The 22,118-nt window shown below is 36.8% G+C and overlaps 1 protein-coding gene across 5 annotated transcripts in view; it reads left to right on the forward strand.

Moving 5' to 3' along the window:
* The window catches only part of Smash (smallish), a 156,456-nt gene that overhangs the window by 65,522 nt on the left and 68,816 nt on the right, over positions 1 to 22,118 (forward strand). The window contains exon 1 of one of the 5 annotated variants that reach the window (XM_072005869.1): positions 17,043 to 17,407. The exons of 3 other annotated variants lie outside the window; for them this stretch is intronic. The gene's annotated coding sequence lies outside the window, so the exon portion shown is untranslated. Of the gene's footprint in view, positions 1 to 17,042; positions 17,408 to 22,118 lie in introns of those variants that run through there. One more of the 5 variants, XM_072005868.1, reaches the window with a different exon arrangement.

Consider the following 22,118-nt stretch of genomic DNA (forward strand, 5'->3'; position numbering starts at 1 on the left):
TGTAAAATAAGCGAATGACCAAATAGTTTTTTAGCAATAGCGTAATTATGTAGGTTTCGTAGACTTTCAAAGCCGTGCCATTTTCCATTTGAACGCGCAGGTTGCAGAGAAGATTGCGAAATGAATCGTATTAATTAACAGGAACTGTAGGTAAGTTCCCTTGAACGTAAATGCACACGTCATCGAGTTTTAATACAAACGAATCGGCGAACTTGGTCTTTCGTGGACATGGAGAGAAATCGCTACACATCGGCGAACAACGGTGAAAGCGCTTAATTAACGGCATAGGTCGCTAGCGCAAAACAAAATTCGCTTAGCAGTCCTTGAAAGCGAAAGATGATATATTTTATTTTCATAGGACGCCAGACTAAAATTTCCTTCCGGCGGCGATTGTTTTGCATAAGTCATGAATATTATTTTCAAACGAGTCTAGTTTCCCTTGTTTTACTAGGTACTTTCTAACATTGCAGAGCTCTTAATTCTTTTTGTTGGTGTTCTTGAACTGAAAATTGTATAGAATGGCCATCATAAATAAAGACTACTGAAAGAAAATATGAAATGTTACACCTGCCTTGCTTTACATGGGAATAATTCCACGCTACGTATTATACTAAAACTCTCTCTTTATTCTTGAGCATTTCCAGAATATTGATATCTATGATCGGTTACAACATATTTTTGAAAAGTTTATGTATTTAGAACTAACAGATTAGTCTCCTTTTCAACTTTTAGACGAGGTGTACTAATAAAAGAATTGTCATTTCATCCTTTTACAATTTCTACTGATTACTTTATTTAATATTTCATTTCCGTATAGTTTGATCAATTAACGTTTCATCGTAATTATATTAAAATAATTTCGTTATCGTGTTAAACCAAGTACTCGATACATGTATCAGAATTTCATACAAATCGAACGCATATATCTTGATCAGATCGAGTTAATGATATATATTAGATTTATCTTTCTAGAACCGAGAAATGTTTAAAACCACCAGAAAACAAATCAAGATATAAATCATGATAATTAAAGAGTCCCCTTTTCCAGAGACCTGTCGAAGTTACTTTCTCTAATAAAAGTGTTGATTATACTCGTTCACTATGGCCACTAATTTGCTAGTTATCTATCTTACAGACAAATTGCATTACATATATAAAAATACACTTCCCATTCTATTGATTTAAATTGCCGTGTTAGCGACAAGATTTTATTCCCTCGGTAATTTCAATTTTAACCGCCACGCCAGAGCAATTTGTTTGTAGCCACCCTGCTATTCATTAATATTCGCGCGCAATTAAAGAAATGTTTGTATGGTAATCAGGAGGAAGTATGTTTTTGTTGAACTTTCAACGCGACCGCATAATACTTTCGAGGCATTGACACGGTGATATGTTTTCCCGTACACGAACGCTGTCGAGCTAATGACTATTGCTTACATTTATGTGCAATTATCCGCACTCACTTAACGATTGCACAACACGATTTCGCGGTTAAACCCGCAGGACGCGAAACGTTTTACGCGTATTCAGTGGAATTCCCGTTTGATCGTTCCAATTGTTTCCTGTAAATTACAGTGCACGTAGTTTTTCACTTTTCCTTACTTATTTATAGAAACAGAATTTCGTTTCATATTCTGATACAACTTTATCATTTTTAATAAAATTACACTTAGAATTCAAATATAACGTAAAATAAGAACACAGTTCGTTTCACAATTTCATTATGAATCAAGTTATTTATTAAAAAACTTCATTTGGATCGAATTGATATTAATTTGGATCAAACCGAGTTACTTAGAGTTAAACTACGGCTTCAAACTCTCAAGAATCCCCTTCCATTCCCTTAAAAGATTTCTACTACGAATCACTTCGAAAATCACATACAATAAGCAACACTGATATAACTAACAACTCTTTGACGTCTATCTTAATCAAATCGGAACATCTTATCAAATTCTGTGCGCGGGCAAACATCTGCCTCCTAGTTGCAAATGATACTCGCCAGCACGAGCGTTCGATGTCTTGTTTACTCTTTCTCGGGAGGTTGGCCACTAGAAGAACGGAATAAAAAAGCGAGTCAACGACATCGGAGACGGAGTTTGCTTGGCTGCCGGTCCGATCGTAAAAGGATTTAGTGCCAGTTGTGGGACGAGGTCGTTCCCGGAGATGACGTAGTAAAATTTACAGCGGGCGTACGGCCGTGAAGGCCTTCTTCCGATCGCTTACCTGGAGTCTGGGCACTTACTCTACGCCGGTTACTCGCACCTTTCTGCTCCAGAACGCGCGCGGCCTTTGGTAGGGAGGGAACGCGCTCTGAAAAATGACCTCCGACAGCTGCTAGCACTGATTTCAACGTGCTCGAGAGCGTGACATTCGTTGCGTTTTCTCCAATGATCGTGTACGTTCGACTCGCTAGCGTGAAGTGGTAAGCCCTGTGTGGTCGGTTCAAGTGAGGTTTAATTGGAGTTTGATTTATCGCTTTCGTGTGTTTTGAATTCGAAGTAGGAAGTTTTTGGAAGATTAGTGAATGAAATAGTTTGGGGGGCTCATGATGTGATTGAATGTTCTATGGAATACACTCGATAGTCTTAAGCATATGTAGGTTAGGTACATGTTCGGGTAGAATTTTACGTATATAAATGTTAGGTGTAATTAATCAATGAAATTGAAGAGGTGTATGGATATTTCATTTAACAATGGTGGATGAACAATATTTGTACATCCACTTGGATGCCTATATCAAAATTGTCAACTCGCGTAATTTTGATCTAGGGAACTGTCAAGGGTTGAGAAATTTACATACCAAAAAATCCAGAGAATCTAAAAAAACGCTACGAATTCTCATCGACTACCGTCCATTATAATATTCGTTTTTAAAAAAGATGAATCAAATCAAGATAAGGGACTAAAAGATTAATACACACAAAAATATCACGAAAAATCATAGATTTTCATCCATCAGCAATTTCTATAAAATTTCAATTTCAACAAGTACAGAAACAATGAAATGAAAATGAGGGCAAGCTTAGAGAAGAAGTCGACTAGCAAGGGAAATAAATCGGATGCCGATGCTAGTAACTTGCCCTCGGAGGAGCCCGGCCTGCCCTCGGCCTGTCGGTGCAAACTGCAACTGTAACCGCGGCAGCCGACGCGGTCGTTACGGCATTAACACGTAAGTGCATAAGTGTGGACCGTGGTCGAGATAGAGCTGCTCTCCGGCGAGGAGTCTAGAAAAGCCGGAGAGACGGTTGCAGCAGCTGTAAACGATGCAAACGGTCGGGGTGAATGCACTTCTTCTCTCACGTTGGATGCACCGCAACTCGAAGCGGGAACGGGCGTCGCCGGTGTCAAAGCGTCGATGGATACCCAGAGGCTCTTAGGAACCTCCTTTGACACTCGTTTCGCCGCGATCTTTCTCTTTGTAATCGAAGCCCATTGCTTCCTTTCGAGTACACCGTCTGGGTTTCTCGTTGCTGATTGTCCACGTGGCAATTGTTGTCATGACTAGGATGATCGCGTTAATCGTGAATGGTACCTCTTTGAGAAGTTACAGGACGCTTACGAAGGCTATGAGTGGTATCTGAGAAGCTGCAATTTGGTGAACGATATGAAGTTGATGCCATTGTCTCTTATTGTTTTCTTTCGTGAATTTCATGGAATTCGAGGTTAGATGTTTGTGCCGTTTTTCATTAAGCATGGTTAGACGCGTTAGAAGTTAACCAAATTGCAATTCGGTGAATGACATAAAGTTCATCTCGTTACGTTCTACTTTTGAGACTTCTTTTTGAAGTTAGATGCTTCTGTAATTTTTTGTTGTTGACCTCGGTTAGGTATGATAGAGGTGGACATGATTTCGTTTCTCTCAATTAGGTTGAGAATCATATTCTTGATTATGGATTGATATAGGTTAATAGGTATGTAAATACAGGAATGACACATAATGTAGAATGGCACACATAATGTGCCTTTTGAAAGGCAATAAATGAAAACAAACTCGAGAAATGAAGGGATTACGTTCCCAACGTGGAATGAATCTTTCGGTTTCAGTCGATTTATGCTAGAAGATTTGTACCATAACCTGTCAATAATAGTATGATTATAGCCTGAATGATAGAATATATTTCATATACAAGAAATTGACCATTTAGTATCATGGGTGTATTTAAGATAAATACAATTTGTACGTATTTCTGTACCGTCATTTTGCGGTTTACAGTTTAATAACAGGATAAGTCAGCATTAACGAACCATAGTGACGTATTTGGTCAGATAAAGTACAAATTACGCGTATTTTCTCAATCAAAGACAGATAGATTTCACCTTAGTTAATTATGTAATAGTTACTTTATCGTGGTAATCTAGCCATAATGAGTACTCGAAATTTATAAAATTGAATCCACGATTCTATTAGATGAAACTTTGCGATATTTTTAAATTGATAGTAAGTCGAAAAAAAACGAAATAAGAAATAAATATGTTTTATATGATGATAGAGACATTTGAAATATATATTAATTATTTGAAATAAAGTAATAAGTTCAAATACATGCACATATTGGTATAAAACTGATCAATAAAAAAGGTACCATATTTTTTAATAAGACAAAAGCAAGTAAAAGATTTTGAGCTTTAGCAATGTTTATGTCTATCGGTGTCATTCGTGAAATTTTACATCCTGAATTACCATTTCATTTAACTATCATTTAAAACGCTACAATTTACTCCCAAATTCTTCTCTAAATTTATAATATTATACACCATGTACCCTTTGTCATTAAAACTCTCAATTATATAGACAATAAAGAAGTCGTTAGGTCGAGAGAACAGATATTAGCGATTCAAAGCGTTGAAGGGGATTTGCATTTCGGAAAGCGTATTCTCGCGATTCCCAAGCGTCGATGGGATAGGAAAAACGACAAGCAGCCTGGAAATAATTAAGCTTCCAGTGGCGTCGTTAATTCTCGACGAACAGACGCTGTCGTTCGGTAATGCAAATTTCGGAAAGCCGAGATTCTTCTGGTCGGAGCCGTCGCGTTCCACGGATATACGAACATTGTACTTTACGAGAGTCTTTCTATTCGCGCGCGTCTTCTCACGAGTTTCGCCGCATATCTTATCCGCGCAAGGTGAACGAGGTAAATTTACGATCTTCTAGCCAGGTTTCTATTGAAAGAACACGGGCTACACACGCACGAGACCGAATGCACTCAAGAACCTTGTGTTTTCTGATTTCAGGTGAGTACCGCTGATCCACGAGCAGGCGACCTCTCGCTGCGTCCTCGAGTTACGATCTACAAGAGTGTTGGGTGCTCGACTAGATACCCGAGATAGGTGAAAAATTTTAATGGAAGGGAATTTAGTTATTTTTCACGGCGTTATGAGAACATTTAGAAAGTTCTCGATTGATGAGAACTTAGGAGCTGAGTGTAATTGTAGTAATAAAGTTAACGCCGCGATGAATGACTAGTTTCAAACGTTACTTTCACGCCAGGAACTAACGAATTATGGTTTTTGTTGTTTTTGTAGGAAAATTTTATCAGTTTGAGTGCTTGAATAGTGAAAGTGAATAAAGAAATGCAGATATAGATAAATAAGTATGAGTGGTTGTATTGCATCAACCAAGTGAAGAAAAACGAGAATACCCTTATGGATTTATTTATTATTTATATGATACTGTAATAAAAATTGTCTAAGATATTCACTAAATTACATCAAGACACAAAAACGATTCTCTAATTTTTTTATGCGGATATAAATCTACTTAGTCTAGAAATAGTCATGATATATACGGAAAGTATTACGTTTTATATCACTTAAAGCTAATGTATTTCAACATTCGCTATTATTAACTAACTTCCAAACAATATATACATAATTGCTTTTAGTCACCTATAAAAATACTAATCTTTTACGATAACCGAAAGAAAAAATTCACAAACGGATAATAATTCCAGCGTAAAAGCATCATGTTGCAATAGAATGCAATAATTCTGCAAAACATTGCGAAGATACAGATTACGACATAGTTCGACACCACGATTCCGTGAAATTCCTGAGCGTATAGATGAAACAGAGACAAGATAACAAATCACACAGTGGAGCGACTGCCACTTCGGCAAATTTCAGACGTTGACAGAAAAATTTACTGGCAGATTCGTATGCAGAGCTCGTCTGACGACCACGTAATCTTCCAGTTGGAGTTCTTCTGCGATTGCCTGTCACGTTCGAACAATACGTAATACAGACTCACAGTTTGAAAAAGCGCGTGCCAGTCGATTTTCGGCACCGAAAGGATGGAACAATGGCCGCATTGTCGAGGTTAGCGGTCGAGTGTTTCGCGCACGAACGACATGGAACGCGGCCGAGAAATTTTGAAACGCGTAAAAAATTCTTGTCACCGTCTGGGATGTACATGCAAGGTGTTTCGAAGAGAGCTGTGAAGGTTAACAATGGGTACAGACGTGTTGTGCAATGCAAAGTAGAAAAAGAGTTATTTGGTAACATTCCTCTAAAATTTTGTTAGTAGAAGTTGATCAAAAAGGAAGAGAAATTTGTTATTGATATCCGTATCATTTATTTTATACAAATAAGTTTATACAGATAGTTTTTACAACAGAAGTTAACTTAAAAACACTTAAATAAATTCTACTGGAATTTTACTCTAATACCAAAATTAGCACACGATTTAATACGCACAAATACGCAAATACGCACACAACAAAGTAATGTTTGACTTAATATGTTCAAACGTTATTTTCTTCAGTACGAGACCTTACACGAAAAATCTTTATTCTACGTTTTCTATTTATTCCTGCATATTATAAAGTGATCTTCTATTGATATATACTCATCATGGGCGAAGTATTTTGAAACGCGTGAAAAATTCTTGTCATCATCTGGATCTTAAGTAAAGGTGTTTTGAAAAGGACTGAAAAAGTGAATAATACCGGCGTATTGCGCAACGCGAGACGAAAAACGGATTATTTCGTGGCATTCCTCGCGGTTTCGCGACAATAGCACGTTACGTTGGCACCGGGTCACAGACGACGTCCTGTCTCATGAGCGTACAATGACGAACCAACGAAGAATTCCACGACGAGCAAATAGGCTCCCTGGCGGATCTCCCACGAGAGAGGCTTTCGGTTAACGAGCGGCCCGCCCCGCTCGTCGAATATCGTTGCAACCAGATGACAAAAGCATCTGGAATCCCGGTTTCATAACGTTCTTTGAAACCCGTTCTTTACTACTGTTGTTTTATATTCTTGTCAACTGGAAATCAAGAATTTTCGTAATTGGATTTAGTAAGTGTTGGGAAATGGAGGGCAGGGGAGATGAATTGTTCAGGGTGGAATGAGTGGGATGGAAGCAAAATGTGGTAGAATTCTGTAAAGTAATAGAATAGAGGATTAGTATAAGCATTTTATTGGATTGATTGTAGCGATGAGTATTTTGTTAGATGAACAAATTTTTCCATCAGAAATAAGCAAAAATTTTGTTGATATCTGTATATGAGTATCTATAAAGCAAAAATACTAAAATACTCCAATCGGTGAATACAACTTAGTTTGTGAGTTCGAAAACTTATTATCTCTTGTTTTGCTGAAATTTCGTACGTATTCATTCTAGTCAAAAAGAATTCTAAAGAACTTCCGACATACGAAACAAAAGAGCACGTTTCGGCATTCAATTTCGTGTAAAGTATACTGCAAGAAAACGAAATTCTTCTCAATATAACTTAAGAATAGGTAAAGAATTGAAATCGTTTAAATAGATATTTCATATGTTATAAGCCCTATTCAAGATATGACAAAGGTGTATGTTATTGCGCGTATCATGATTGGTATCGATCAATACCACTTCTTTATCTTCCTCAAAGTCTCATAAATCACGAAATTTCTGTTCGACTCATTTTGCGATTTTTCTATATCGCGCCCTGCTATATCTATCAGATCTATCAGAATTAAAACAATCGACCATAAAGATACTGTCATCCCACACGTAGCATACAAAACCACATAAATATAAGTAAACACGTGCATTGAAACATGATTCATATTCAGTCATCGTACTCGTTGAAACCTATGAAACATGTAACGAAAGCGGCTGCAGCCCTTGTAGAAAAATGACAATACGATCGCTACAAAAGTAAACTCTATCGCTTTGCTTAGAATATATCCAAAGAAGTTAACAGTCGAAACGAGTCACTAAGTAATAGACAATCAGGCACCATCCATAGCTCGCTCCATTCACTGGTCGCAATTGCACAATTAACCTCTGCGTCCTACGCGAGCTCGTAGCTGGAAAAAAAGTCGTTTCCACGGAGAAAGGGGATTCAATCGGACTGTGAACCGTTGATCAGCCGTAATTGAGTAATCATCGTGACGCCGTGCGTCTCCTACACAGTATACGTCTCAACACCCACACTGTTGGAACGACAGGGACAAGGGGAGCAGTTTCGAAAGCCTCGGGGACATAATTGCGAGCAGCGTGTTAATTGTACGCGAGGCCGTGATTGCACCTGGTCATTGGTGCGCTTTGTCGGCGCGACACGACCGTGTAATAATGTATCGTAATGCTTACAACTCGTGCAGATGTCAGATAGGGGTGTACAATCAAGGTTTTCGCTATTCTGTGCAAGCAGAGCGAAACAGAGCGTGGCCCGTCGAGATTTACTATACTGTGTGTGTACCTCACGTTTCTCTTCTGATTGTGAGATTATACGTTGGATGGTATGAGGAAAATTGTTAGTCTTCTAGGATTCTCGATCTAGTTTCCATGTAATGGAATTTGTTTCCTTTGTCGATGTGCTCTTTTTTTGAAGAAAAATACATACTATGGTGAATATAATTTTTCCGCTTCCGCCAAGAATGTTAGTAATAAACAGGAATATAATAACTAGATTGTGAATTTTTATGCATAATAAATGTGAAGGTACGAAACCAAGTTTATGTCTAGGTTCTATTTTGTAAGCTATATTCGCAATATGAATTTTGAGGAAGGTTCTGTTTACTAAGAAATCCTCAAGTATCTCTCTTCGCTGTTGCTGTAAACTGTAATTGAAAGAATCTTAGGAATGTTTATTTGATTAATCAATCCTGATTGGATTGAATAGCTTCAATCAAATATTCTTATAGAAAAATCTACTTTGTTTTTGTAGTGATATTACGAGGGTGATAGAGTTTGCAAATGTTTAGGCTAGAGTATCGATTGCGATTGATGAGCTGTTCTTAGAATACACGAAGGATGGTTGTTTGGTGCCTAATGGAAATTTGGCTGCACGTGGCAAGAATGTGTGTTGTGCGTGTGAAATCTTTAAGAGCGCAATGTAATCGGGAATCGAGACAGTCGTGGTAGATAGTTGTTCGTGATTGTTCTAACTGTGAAAGTGTAAGTCAAGCGTAAGTGAAGAGTGACGAAACTTTTGGGAAAATCGAAGTCATTTTAGGTACTATTTTATCATTAAATAATTATTGCACTCTCATCGTCTTATTATTATATGTAGATCTTATTATTTTATTTTAATAAAATAATGGAGGATTTATTAGACGTAGGAAAAGACACTTCTTATTTTTCGAACAAATCGTATCTTCAATTTTAAACGTTCGAATATTTCCAATCATTAGTATTACGCCGTATGAAGCGGCCAACAAGTCAGCCCTTATTACCTGACTGTCAACGGCCCTCATACCGTTATTCTGACCTTCTACAGACCCAAGGACCCACCATATACTCTAACGATAGTTTAATATCTAACGTATATAGATGGATCAATCGGTCTGCACTAAAATTACGGGACGTAGAGTCCCAAAAAGTACTTTACGTTTACAGCGGGCTATTTACCACTACCTGGAATTTATTACGTGCTGGTAACAATCACGAATAAAACAGGTATCTGCCATACGGAAAGAGCGGATGTGTATACAAAGAAAAAAGGGACTTCATCCCAAAAAACAATATCATCCACTACCTAAGACGGTAGAAAGTCTCCTACTCCTGAGATGGCGAAAGAACGAACTGTGAGTCGAGTCTAGGCCAGTCTGTGCCACACATCTCCCGGGTTCCTTTGGCTCTTCAAGCCCTCGCGACAGTCAAGTCAACTGTTCGTACGACAATCGGGCTTCATATTAACTCTACGTTCCGTCTAAGTAATCAAATTCACCGATTTCGCTTGTGTATGAGAGTGTGTATCCGTGCAAAATAGAAATAAATATATATATTAATAAAACTGTAGACTACAGTTTTATTTCAACTGAACTACCCCTATTATCCCAAAAGAAATACGGGGATCGACCTGCTCGTGGTGTCGATTGATACAATCGTAACGGGAATTTACGACTCCCGTTGACGCGCCTCCTCGCGAACGCGTCTCCCCGCGACTGGCCGAATTTACAATTAGTCTTATCAGTGATTTAGTGATTTTCTTTCTATTTTCTGACTAAATAAAGTGGACTCTAAATCTAAAAATACAGAATTTTTATCTACATCTAATACAAATATTCACTATAGGATATGTACTCAAACTATCAAGTATCTATTTTATCACGATATTATTTCTCCTATAAACCTTGAACAGTAAACTACATATCATAGGTACTCTTCTCTTTTCAATGAACATTCATTTCACTCGTAATACCAGTTAACATCGTAATTGCGAATTTCCGTTACAGCAGAGAAATTAGAATCCAAGACATAATGGGCAATGTATCGCGAGCTGGGGGACGTTAATTTCCCAAATATTTTGGCGTGTGTGCCAGGTGATAGAGCGTCGTTTCGTTGGAATTTCACGGGACCGCGACAATTTCCTGGTTCAAGTGCAACTGTCGAATACGCACGGCGAACATTCCACGAGTCGCGACAAGAATTTAGACGACATGAAAACGAGCCGCACCGACGCATCGTAGCAGCGTATTTATGCTCAGGGCATTTATTACGACACGACGTTCTGCATCTAATAACCTCTGTTCCACGGCACGGAGTCGCGAACAGACCGCGATACTTGTTCCCGTCGCACGCCCATGGCCCGTTACTCTTCTTCCTTCTCGCTATATTTTCACGTTCATGTCCCCGTCACGTGTTTCTCATTTTCAATTGTGCTTTCCACCTCGTTCCACCCCGCACTACCCACGCACACGCCACACAGTTTCTTCCCTTTCGAACGTTCGAGGCATGCATGCCGTGTAATTAATGTCACGGATGACTGTCACGCGCGGGGAAATTAAACTTGCGAAAGATTGGCCGGCAGCGCGATCATTTGTCTGTTCCGCGGGTACCTCATGTAACTTGACTGAACACTGAGAGGGATATTAATGCGGTTCGTATTTTATTTGCATAATGCGGCATGTTGGTATTGTAGATTTTTGTTAACAATGGAAATCTCGAGAAGTATGAGTTAGAAAAGCACAGTCTTCGGGAAGAACAGAAATCTTAAGTATCATCTCCACTGAAGCAACATCGAGTAACTTTTTGTTGCTGCTCCATGTTTATTAAAAACATCGTTGTATGTTGCCTCGTTGTAAACAAAATATTTCTGTAAATTGCTGTTTATTGGATATGTTTCGAAACACGCAGCAATAAGCGGCGAGAAAATGTCGCTCATTGTTGATTCAGCGGAGACGAAGACTTAGAGTTACGGAGATTTTATTTCATCGAGTTTTTAAAGTAAGAATTTGAAGAGGCTTTGTACGTGGATTAGTATTCTTTGAAGTGTAGCGGATCAAAGAAAGACAAATTCAGTTTTGACAGATTAATTTATCATTGTACTTATTGTTTATTAATTGTTATTTATTACATTATATACGTATTAGTTTATGTACGAAGGACATGTAAATAGTCTGAAAGTCAGGAACATAGTAGTTGTAGATTAAGATGCGATCTTTCATTTAGGATTCGAATTTATTTTGACAATTTATTAGAGAGAACCTAAAGAACCAAATATTTCACACATCGTAAACACTATCATCACTTGTTTCAACGAAGAACATGTTCAGAGCTGTTGACTTATTCACTGGTTATCACAAGCTTAACAAGTACGCGTAACTAATTTACCAGTCATAAATCATCGAGCATTACCGCGCGAACCTTACACGTTTTACCGCCAAGACTAATCTACTTTACAGAAATCCATCTCCAAAATATCTATTCGTACAATCAATATTTATTAAACACTTTAGGATAAAAAAAACACACTAAAGGATTATATTAAAATCTAAAAGGTTTACCGCTCAGTCTCACGTAATTATTTATCCGACTGTAGAGTTCCATTTAACGTCATCAATTTACTTCATGTTTATAACTCATATTAAGACTAATTTCTTCCAGTGAAACTGGAAGATGCTTTAAATTGCTAAACGGAGTGGTTTAAAATCGAACGGTATTCCTGAAGCGCGAGTATTCATTAAGTGCACAATGGTCGTATAGAAGTGTACAATGATTTCACGTCAGGTAACGTTTTCACGTCATTTCTCTCGTTGCTCCTCTATTTTCCTCTCGTCTATCCGGTCCTGTTTCTCGCTCATGTAGCGCAGCTTGTTTCTCGTCGTTAATTGTTGTCCGAACGTCGAGTTGAACACGATTTTCGCATAACGAGCGTCGTATGTTGCGAATGAATAACCACAACTACATACCGATCCACTACCGTCGATCATTATGACAATGAAAATACAATCAGTTGCAAAATTTTCCGCAAAAATAACAATTTCTATATCTTCCCTAATTTAACATTTTACGAAAAGAATTTATCGCATAGTTAGCGTATTCTAGGGCTATTTCTATGGAAATACCTACTTTTAAAACAATGCAAGATTTGCAAAAAATATTAACATAATCCTATAGCTCGATAGAAAATAGATTTTTTAAAATTATATTTCCACAATTCTATGATACGTAAACTCATAGTATTTTCTAATATTAAGACAACTTCATAGTTTATCATTAGACTGCCAATTCTAATGCATTTGTGAGAAACTTAAAGATACAAAAATATATAAAATATTCAAAGTATGATAGTACTTGTAATAACATTTAACGGATAAAGTATATTTCTACTGAAGTTTAATTTTCTCACTTATATCGGCAAAAATATAAATTTGCATAAATATATTCAGTTTTAAAAATTACCTTTCTCTAAGTTAGTAAAATATACGATATACTTGATTGTAGCTCGTAAACCAATCCTCGAAACAATGTCTGTGAGACATTACACCAATGTTCATTGGGACTAATTATTATCAGAATTTAATATTGGGATTATTAAATCAGGCTAATGTATAATCAGACGGAACGTGAAACCGTTTCTGACACCAACACGACTAACGGCACTTGTTTCACTACATATTGTACGCAATTTCTCTTCTACGCCGTCTCTTTTCCGTTCGCGTCATGTCACGCGTTTCTCACTCTCGATCATGGTCGCGAGAGGAACGCATCTTTCGCTTCCTCCGAAGCCTGTCGTGTCTAATTATTACAAAGGAAATATTGTTCTATGCTCGCCATTCTGCCGCGGAATTTGCTGTTCCACGAATTCGCGCGTACACGAAGCTTTGTGCACCGTGGGTCACGCGTGAACTTTTAATTAAAGCAGGAAGCGCTTTTAGTTAGGTTAACTATTTCTTCTTTCTCGATTTATGTCTACATTTTATTATTTGAATAGGATTGTTGATCACTGTGCTTCATTAATTTTATTTGACTTAAATTAATTGACTTTTTTATGTTCAATAATTCTAAATAAATATTGTATCTTTTTTACACAGCAATGAACTTAAAGACAGAACTGAATTATCATGATCAATTACGATATCTTGTAAGATTACCGCTAACAAATAACAATATCTTTAAAGAACAATCTATTTTCATATATCTCGTTTCCTTTTTTTTCTTTTTTTTTTTTTTTTTTTTGCAACACGAAGGAATTAAGCCTTACGTATTATAATACCAAAAAAACTCTTCTTTTAAGTTTTCTTAAGATCGTATGAAATATTTAATATCTCGAAGAATATAATATACGATGCAGCTAGGAAACGTTCCGGATGAAACAGGTTTAATTTCGCAATGAGATAGCGGACAATTTTCGACTGATTTAATATTCCAGTATCGTTCGGTCGTTTTGGTTTCCGGTCCCACTGACTTAAAAGTAAAGTCGACAATACACTTCATGCATAATTGCGTTTATATGCGTGCACGTGGCAGATCATAACGCGTGTATGCACGTTTATCCATAAAAAGAATTTCGATGACCCAGATTCACGGTTAAATAGTTCATATCGCTGCCTCCATTCCATAATTAACTCACAGTCTTTAATTATGATTTATCAGAATTTACAAAATTCTCGTTCTACTTGATCGATCGTGTATGAGATTTGATTGGTTTCAGCGATTACGATTAACCATATTAACTCTCAGAATTTCCTGCTGTCGAAACTGAACGTTTGAAACGCTTCGGTTACGCTAGTTTGCCCGCCGGTTTCGTGCATAATAATGAAGCTACAAGTATTAGGTAACGGTGTAATCCAAAGAAAATTGTACGAGAACTGGCCTGAAGTTGCAATCTGTTAAATAAGGTTTCATGCGGATGTACAGGGTTATTTCGCAAACTGTTGATAATATAGAATGTTGTTTAAGTAAAAGTTGTCTGGTTAGCAAGAGAAATGTGATGTTGGAGAAATCTAGTCATCAGGTTACAATTTTTTGATAGTTGCATGTGTACGTAATTACCATAGTACAAATTCTGACATGCGTTTAGTAACCTGAATAAAGTCATGCTTTTTTTTCAGGCCAAGTAATCGTTTCTGTATGTGAAATAATTTAGAATGTCTTGTTTTATTGCTAAATTAATTTCTTTTAGGCAATAGGCAAGTAGCTTACGAAGTTTATTACATTGTTTTTCATATAAATACTTCTACGTAAACAATTTATTATTCAAATCGAAACTGCGATTACATATTCTTGGATTTAAATTGGAGACTTTATATATCGTATATTTTTTCCCACATTTATTACTTTTAGAAGCATTCTATATCACTGGACAAATTATTCTGAATTATACCTGTTACATCATTTGAAGCATCTAATTTCTTAAATTGAAGAAAAAGCACGAAAAAATCGTTGATTTTCTTAGTAGTTTTTCCCTTCAACGTTATACCAAAGTATTTTTCAAACATGAAGTATCTTTTCGTTCGTTGAAATGAGATCGAGGTTATAGCGTAAAAAATCAAAAACCATAATAGGATTAAATAAAGCAGCAAACTTAATACTTTCAACTGTGAAACTACCAACCAAACCGATAGCAGATCGATAAATTAAACTGGTGAACCCGATTCCTTTTACTTTTACGACAAAATCGGCGCGGCGTAGTTACATAAACGCGAACTCGCAATTTACTTGTAATTAATTCATTCCACGGGGGCCATGAATCGATCTGCAAACTTTAATTACGAGTTATCTAGTTTATCGTCTCGATTACATTGTCCCGTGGCCGATCATGCGGCCACGATCTTGCTCGCACGCTCTATCGCCGCCTGGTCGTTTGCACGATCTTTCCTAACCACTGTCTCTCTTTCTCACCGTGTCTGGTTACTGTAATATGTGCATCGCGCTGGAGGCGCATGCACGAAACACACGCCAAACTTTTCATCCGCGCCTCGAACGTCGCGTCGTGTGCACTGTTTGTTTTACCACGAACGCGCCAAAACGACGCCTCCGCCGTTTATTCTCTCCGCTCTTGCTTCCGGTTCTTTCCAACTATACCAATTTGTTCGCACGTTGTATCTACTGCCAGCACGATTCACGATTTACAAGAGATTTATTGGTTGTTGTGTCTACGGTTGGATTGTCCGAAGTTTAATTTTGAGATAGTTTCGGTGAAAGTATCGCATATTGTACTATTCGTTGAGTGAAAAGTTGATTAGCGAAATGTGACACGTGCCACAAAATGTTTAACTTTTCTAAGGTTCGTAGACGCGGGTCACTGATCTTTAAACATAATCATTTTGGCGACGAATGAAAATACGTGTGCTTTACGTTTAAGCTTGTGTCACGAAAAGTGACCTAATTACGCTATTAACGAACGAGAATTGAAATACTTTCACTATCAAACTTTTCAGAATTGTAACTCTAGAGCCTTGGAAACCGAAACTTAGGGTCTTAGAATTGGAACCTTAAATTCTTTTCACCAATTTCCTTTGTAATTTCCATCAATTATCACTATATATACGAGACTAGCACGTGTCCCAATAAATATGAACGGAGGTGTACGTCAATGAATTTTATGGTCTCCGAGATTTACACTACATTGACTGGAGGAAGCGCACAACTACTGCATGCGTATTTATCTCGAAGGTGGTATGGTTGGTTTCATTGAATTGTAAGGTTTTTGATGTTTTGACATTGGTTTCGTGGGCGGTAGAATTTTTATGTTAATGACTTTTGTATGTTTAAGCGATATGGCTGAAGGCGACATGTTACGTAAGGTTGTTTCATTGAATTTGCAAATGCAAACTATATTATTAACAAATTTGTTCTTCCTTTAAATAAGCATGTAAAGTTTTTAGCAAAAAGTTATTGTATCGCAGGATTTTTTGAAAATTTGAAATCAAATCGCGCGCTGTAAGTTACAAAATTTATATTGCAGGTAACAATTGCGTAGTAGATCTAACAGCAGAAGCAGATATGCTATATTCCTATCAAACTAAAGATAGCAAAGTGATTAACGTAAAAACGTACAAGTTACAATTCTAAGAGAATTCATGATATGAATTACAAAATATCTAGTTTCTCACAAAATTACATTAAAAAAGATCCACAGTATTTCAAATAATCCTTTTTTAAAAGTAGATTTGGATATCTCGAATTATACATTTTTTACAGATCAGGTGGTCAAATCTTGAAAAATCGGCATAAATAAAATTATTAGATACAGATATTGATTAATATGAAGGATCACCGCGTGGTAGTCACACGTTGCGCACAGCCGAAGAAATTGTTAAGTGAATGCACGCAGCTCGTAGTCACCATGAGAATCGCCACTGCGCAGTCGTGAGCGTAGAAGTGGGAGATACCTGAAATATGAAATAATTAAATCCTCCTCAGTCATCCTCCGTCCTTTGTCGGTGATGTAGTATTGTGGCGTTCGTTCTCTGTTCAATTACCTTCGCGTGACATTGACGATTGCATCATACGATCGAAGAAGTATCTATCAGTGTTGTCTTATCGTTGACTCGATTTCGTATCAGAAGTCTTCGTTTGACGAGTTTGAGAAGTTTTTCATAAAAACAGAAACGCGTATAAATTTTTAATTCGTTTTCCACAGGAACGCAATAAAAAATTTTGGGAACTTTTGTTTTGGTGAAAGTGTGGTTTATTTTGGAGTGCATTATGACGGCGTATCCCATTGAATTTGGTTGTCTTTAAAAACGTGAGTACTTCATTATGATTATTTGGTTTATAATTTATGATCATTTTAATTTCAATGTATCTGTGTTTTGATATCTCAATTATTTTGAAATCTATTTTCATTTTGAAACAAAGAAATATAAATGCAGAAACAATAAGCAAGTACGTCGCATTACTTATCTCTGGGGTACGATATGGAGTTAATATAATTAAGACTACCATTACCTGGCATGTTTTTAAAAACAAACGAAGCATAGTTGCGTACAAAGTACAGAATAACAGTATTGCTCGATTTACCTTCGTTTCTAAAGATATCAACACACTATTTTTAATTTCGTAACAAGAACTTCCGTACAATAAAATACATATTGCTACTTTGCTTTAATGGCACAACTCAATAAATTTCAAATTTACTTTTATTGCATACAAAGTTTACATTACGTTTCTACTTTTATCGTGCAAAACATATTTATAATTCCATTAGCTTTGCGTCTGAGAGAACGATTATTACTTATGCTGCTATCAATCTGGTCTTAATATTGCAACAACACTAGCTCATCTTCGGTTGTTTTGTAACGCAACAAGCGGAAGGTAGTACTGTCTTCCCGAATAATGGCATATCTTGCGTTATGCCGCTCTTATAATGTCGTTGGGATGGCTCGCGAATATTTTCTTCGTAAATTTTAAAACGCCTCTCCTCTTACATTTCTTGAATATTGTCACTATCAAAGCAAGGTAGCGGCACGTTCTCAAATTTAGCTTACCATTAGCGAAATCAACATTGCCATTCGAACATCTTTAATAATTTCTCATTAGCACAGTATTTCTTGTAATTGTTTTATACATTTCTTTACGATTATATATGAACTCAACTTCACCGAAATCACTTTAATTCAAATTTCGTCTCTGTCGTATATCATTACACCACTGCTTATCTAATCTTTCCTCTACTTGCACAAATATATACTCGCAGATAAATGAATCGAAAGGTGAGATTACCGTGTGGGGCAACCAGCCGGGGAATTTGAAATCGGTTCGATTCAGTCTCTCCAATCGCCATTAATCGTTCTCAAGCAAGTATTCGCATAAAATTAACGCCTGTTGCCCGAGTAACGTTCTCGTGGGGCGAAAATCGTGGTCGAGTGTTTGCCTCTTTTTCTTTTTCTTCTGCTCGACTGGAAAGGAGCCACGAATGCCACGATTCGACGTTTATTTGCACGCAACGCGATATACTGGATGATTTAACCGGCGGCTCTTGCAACTTTGTCAGGCCTTCTCTCCTCGTTTCAGCGCATTATGTTAGAATCGAACTTCCAAGAGGCCGCGAATCACTGGGCGGTCTTTCCACCCACGATTAACCGCGATCCACACTCCTTTTCGTCGCACGCGCCGCGTGTGGTACGCTCGTGACCGGCTATTTCGTAAATTGGATTAACGGTCGTGCAGGCCGGATAATTGACCCGGCACGTAATTCGTACGTTCGTTCCTCTTGGCCCTTTGTTGCGCGTACCCTCCATTATTCTCCGTCTCAGATGCTTGGATATACAATGTATTCGCTCGTTTCTCGTTTACATTTTTACATTTTGTTACTTACCTTCCTTCCCTTTCAGGGGCAAAACTTCGAATTAATACAGTAACGAACACAATTTTTATAATGCAATTTCATTATCACAATTTCATAGTACATCTAGATAATCGTGATACATCTATATGTGTATTTTAGTTTCAAGTTGCACCTTAATTATTCCAACAAAGATCCGAAGTGGTTTTGAAAGTGTAACACTACTTTCCAACAAATTATTTCTCACATAAGAAAACATTGAATCCTAATTATTGTCACGAAAAGGTATAATGAAACCTGGAATGCAATAAAGTTTGAGAAGATTGCTTGCGAGAGTAAAGTGTTTTAGAGTACTCGTACTCGATAAAACACAAAGTCAATTAAAAGCAGAAAATTTGAAATTCCCCTTCAATTTCATCGAGGATAATGCGCGACCTAGAAACACTTGGATAAATGAACAAAATGAGCAAAATCAAATTACGTGCTCGCGAAATCTCGATTTCCTCTTCTTCCTTGCGATTCGCTAGTAGTCGTGATTCCTCGTAGCTGTTATCCTTGACGAGTTTCTTGTACACGTGCGCGGAAACGTGCCGTCGTCGCGATTTCAGCGTAACAAAAGGAGAACGAAAGTTGCACGCGAAAAGCTTCATAGAAATCTTCGGCGTGTGATTGATACGCGATTGTTTAAAATTCGCCTGGTCAGCACGCTTTGCCTTTCAAATCTTATTTGGCCTGCGAACCATGGCGTTAGTCGCCTCGGTGACGCAGCTGAACCGTACAATTTCGAAAGATCGATCTGAGATTTAGCGTGTTCTCGCCGTTTGCTTGAAACAAGATCTAACTTTTTCGTTGAAACCCGTAGTTTACACGGTTCACGTGATTTTGTAATTTGCTTGAAAATTGACTCCAATTCAGTAATCTTTGATTCATAAGCGAAATTTCAACATAGTAGAGTTTTCACAGATAGCTAATTTTTATTACGAAGCGTTCCACTATATTAGTCAATACCGCTATAATTATTAAAGCGACTACTGATTACTAAAGTATAATATTTGTATTCTCTAAGGAAATCAAAATGAGAAACATATCTTACACAAATCGTAATATTTTACACAAAATCAGACAAATCCTCAAAATTTCTTGTGTATAAAATTTCTATGAAAAATTAAGTAGTCATTTTTATCATTCTGATAATTTTAGTGCTAATTTTTGCCATGAGGCTGTTACGTCTTCGTCATAATCCTATTAAAAAGCTTCCTTAGGCTGTGCTCTAATAAAGCTGCTTCCACGACAACTTTAAAGTTTCTCAAATAGTTGTAACATCAACATGTTGATACTTTGTATGAGGTGTCAGTGTGTAAATTTTCTCATTAATAAATTAACTAAGTAAAACTTAAAGTTGCCAGAAGTAGAAGAAACCCAAAGAGCTAACCGCCTTTGTCTACTTGAAATTCCGCCAATAGGGTAGGAAACATAATTTTTCCGCGTGGCACCTGTACAAACGGCGAGCGTGCAATATATCAAAGTCGTTAGAAATTTTCGATGCGAATTACGAGAGGCGGTCGCTGTCCACGCGGGTCATTAATCGGGACTCCGCGAAGTAATTAAAGTCGCCGTCACTCGTCCGTGCGGTATATTTAATCGCGGAACGCGCATTCGTGTCGAGTTGTACGGTCGCGGGGCTCCGTGTGTCGAAATGCATCGCGCGAACACGAATGAAAAATCTTTGCCCTGGCCGCTCACCGCCACCTGTGCAAAACTTGGATACCGTACTTATGCTACTGTTTATCAGAATCCGAAGCCTTAGTCAATATGTAGTAACAGTATATGAATGTTAGTAAAATGTAAAAGTTAATAATGAATTAGTAATCAAAAGTAATAACTACTATACTTTCATAGAATCGTCAGGCTATAAATCTAAATTACCTATTAAACAGCTGGCAATAACCTATATTTTACTATTGATTATACAACGTGGTCTAAAAATCAGTTCCCGCAATTTTTCAGACATTTCCGGTAGTGTCACAAAAAAATGTTCCGAAGAAAATTTAATCAGTTAATCAGATTTCAATCGACTACAAATTGCAATATTAAGATTTACAAAAATAGTTTTACTTAGATAAAAAAGTCAAGGTGATCTCTGTTTAAATGAAACAATACATTTTTGTATACATCATTCGATACGTATTTTAATTCCTTACAAAAAAGTATTAAGATACTTGGTCGAGAAAGGATTAGTTTAAAATATATTTTAACTTCAATGTTGTAAATCTTGTTGTGTGAAAGATAAGAAAAGATAGCAAGCACTTCTTAATTTTTGTTTTCGTTGTCTTTCGTAGGATAAGTTCTATGATATTAAAGTTAAAATGTCATTTAAACTTTAACTAAAATTTAATCATTTTTCGTAACAAGTGCTTTAATACTTTTTTGTAGAGAATTAAAAAATTCTTTGACTGGTGTATATAAAAATTGTCTCATTTTTAAAAAATAGAGGTAACCTTAATTTTTCATAGAAGTAAAACTTTCTTTGAAGTTCTGAGTATTACGATTTGACCTGACTTTTAGACCTCCTTATATATATATATATATATATATATATATATATATATATATATATATATATATATATACTACCAGTGGCTACAGAGAAAAATGACAAAATAAATATTATTTTACAAAATTTATCTTAAAATTCGCAATCGTTTATATACTATCTATCTATAACAAATATTCATACTTAAGAAAATAAGATCTTTTTTTTGAGATATAAAAAACTCTGTACCTGACTAATGAAATTGAGAATTTTGTACAAAATGGTAGTGATAATTGGATAATTTGACTGATCAGAAAGAAGAAAATAAATGCAGTTTGATTTATCCGTAATTGTATAATTGAAATACATCTCATCAAAGGATAAGCAAGTATCCAAATACCTTTGAACGGTAGTACATGTTAAACATACGTATAGACGAAATCCAACTACCGGTCGCGCAGAGCTTTCGTTTCTAGCCGCGCTGGTTTTCGTTGCGAATTGCGCAAGCGATATTTTCCTTTCCTGGTGTATCGCCAGAATAAAAATTCCCTCGTTTCGAGTTACAACACGTCGAATGGGGAAACGGTGTTAATATTGACAGCGAGTTTCGCACGAGATACGAGTTCAACGTCGCATTGC

This window comes from Bombus fervidus, chromosome 6 (assembly GCF_041682495.2).
Source record: "Bombus fervidus isolate BK054 chromosome 6, iyBomFerv1, whole genome shotgun sequence".
NCBI lineage: Eukaryota > Metazoa > Arthropoda > Insecta > Hymenoptera > Apidae > Bombus > Bombus fervidus.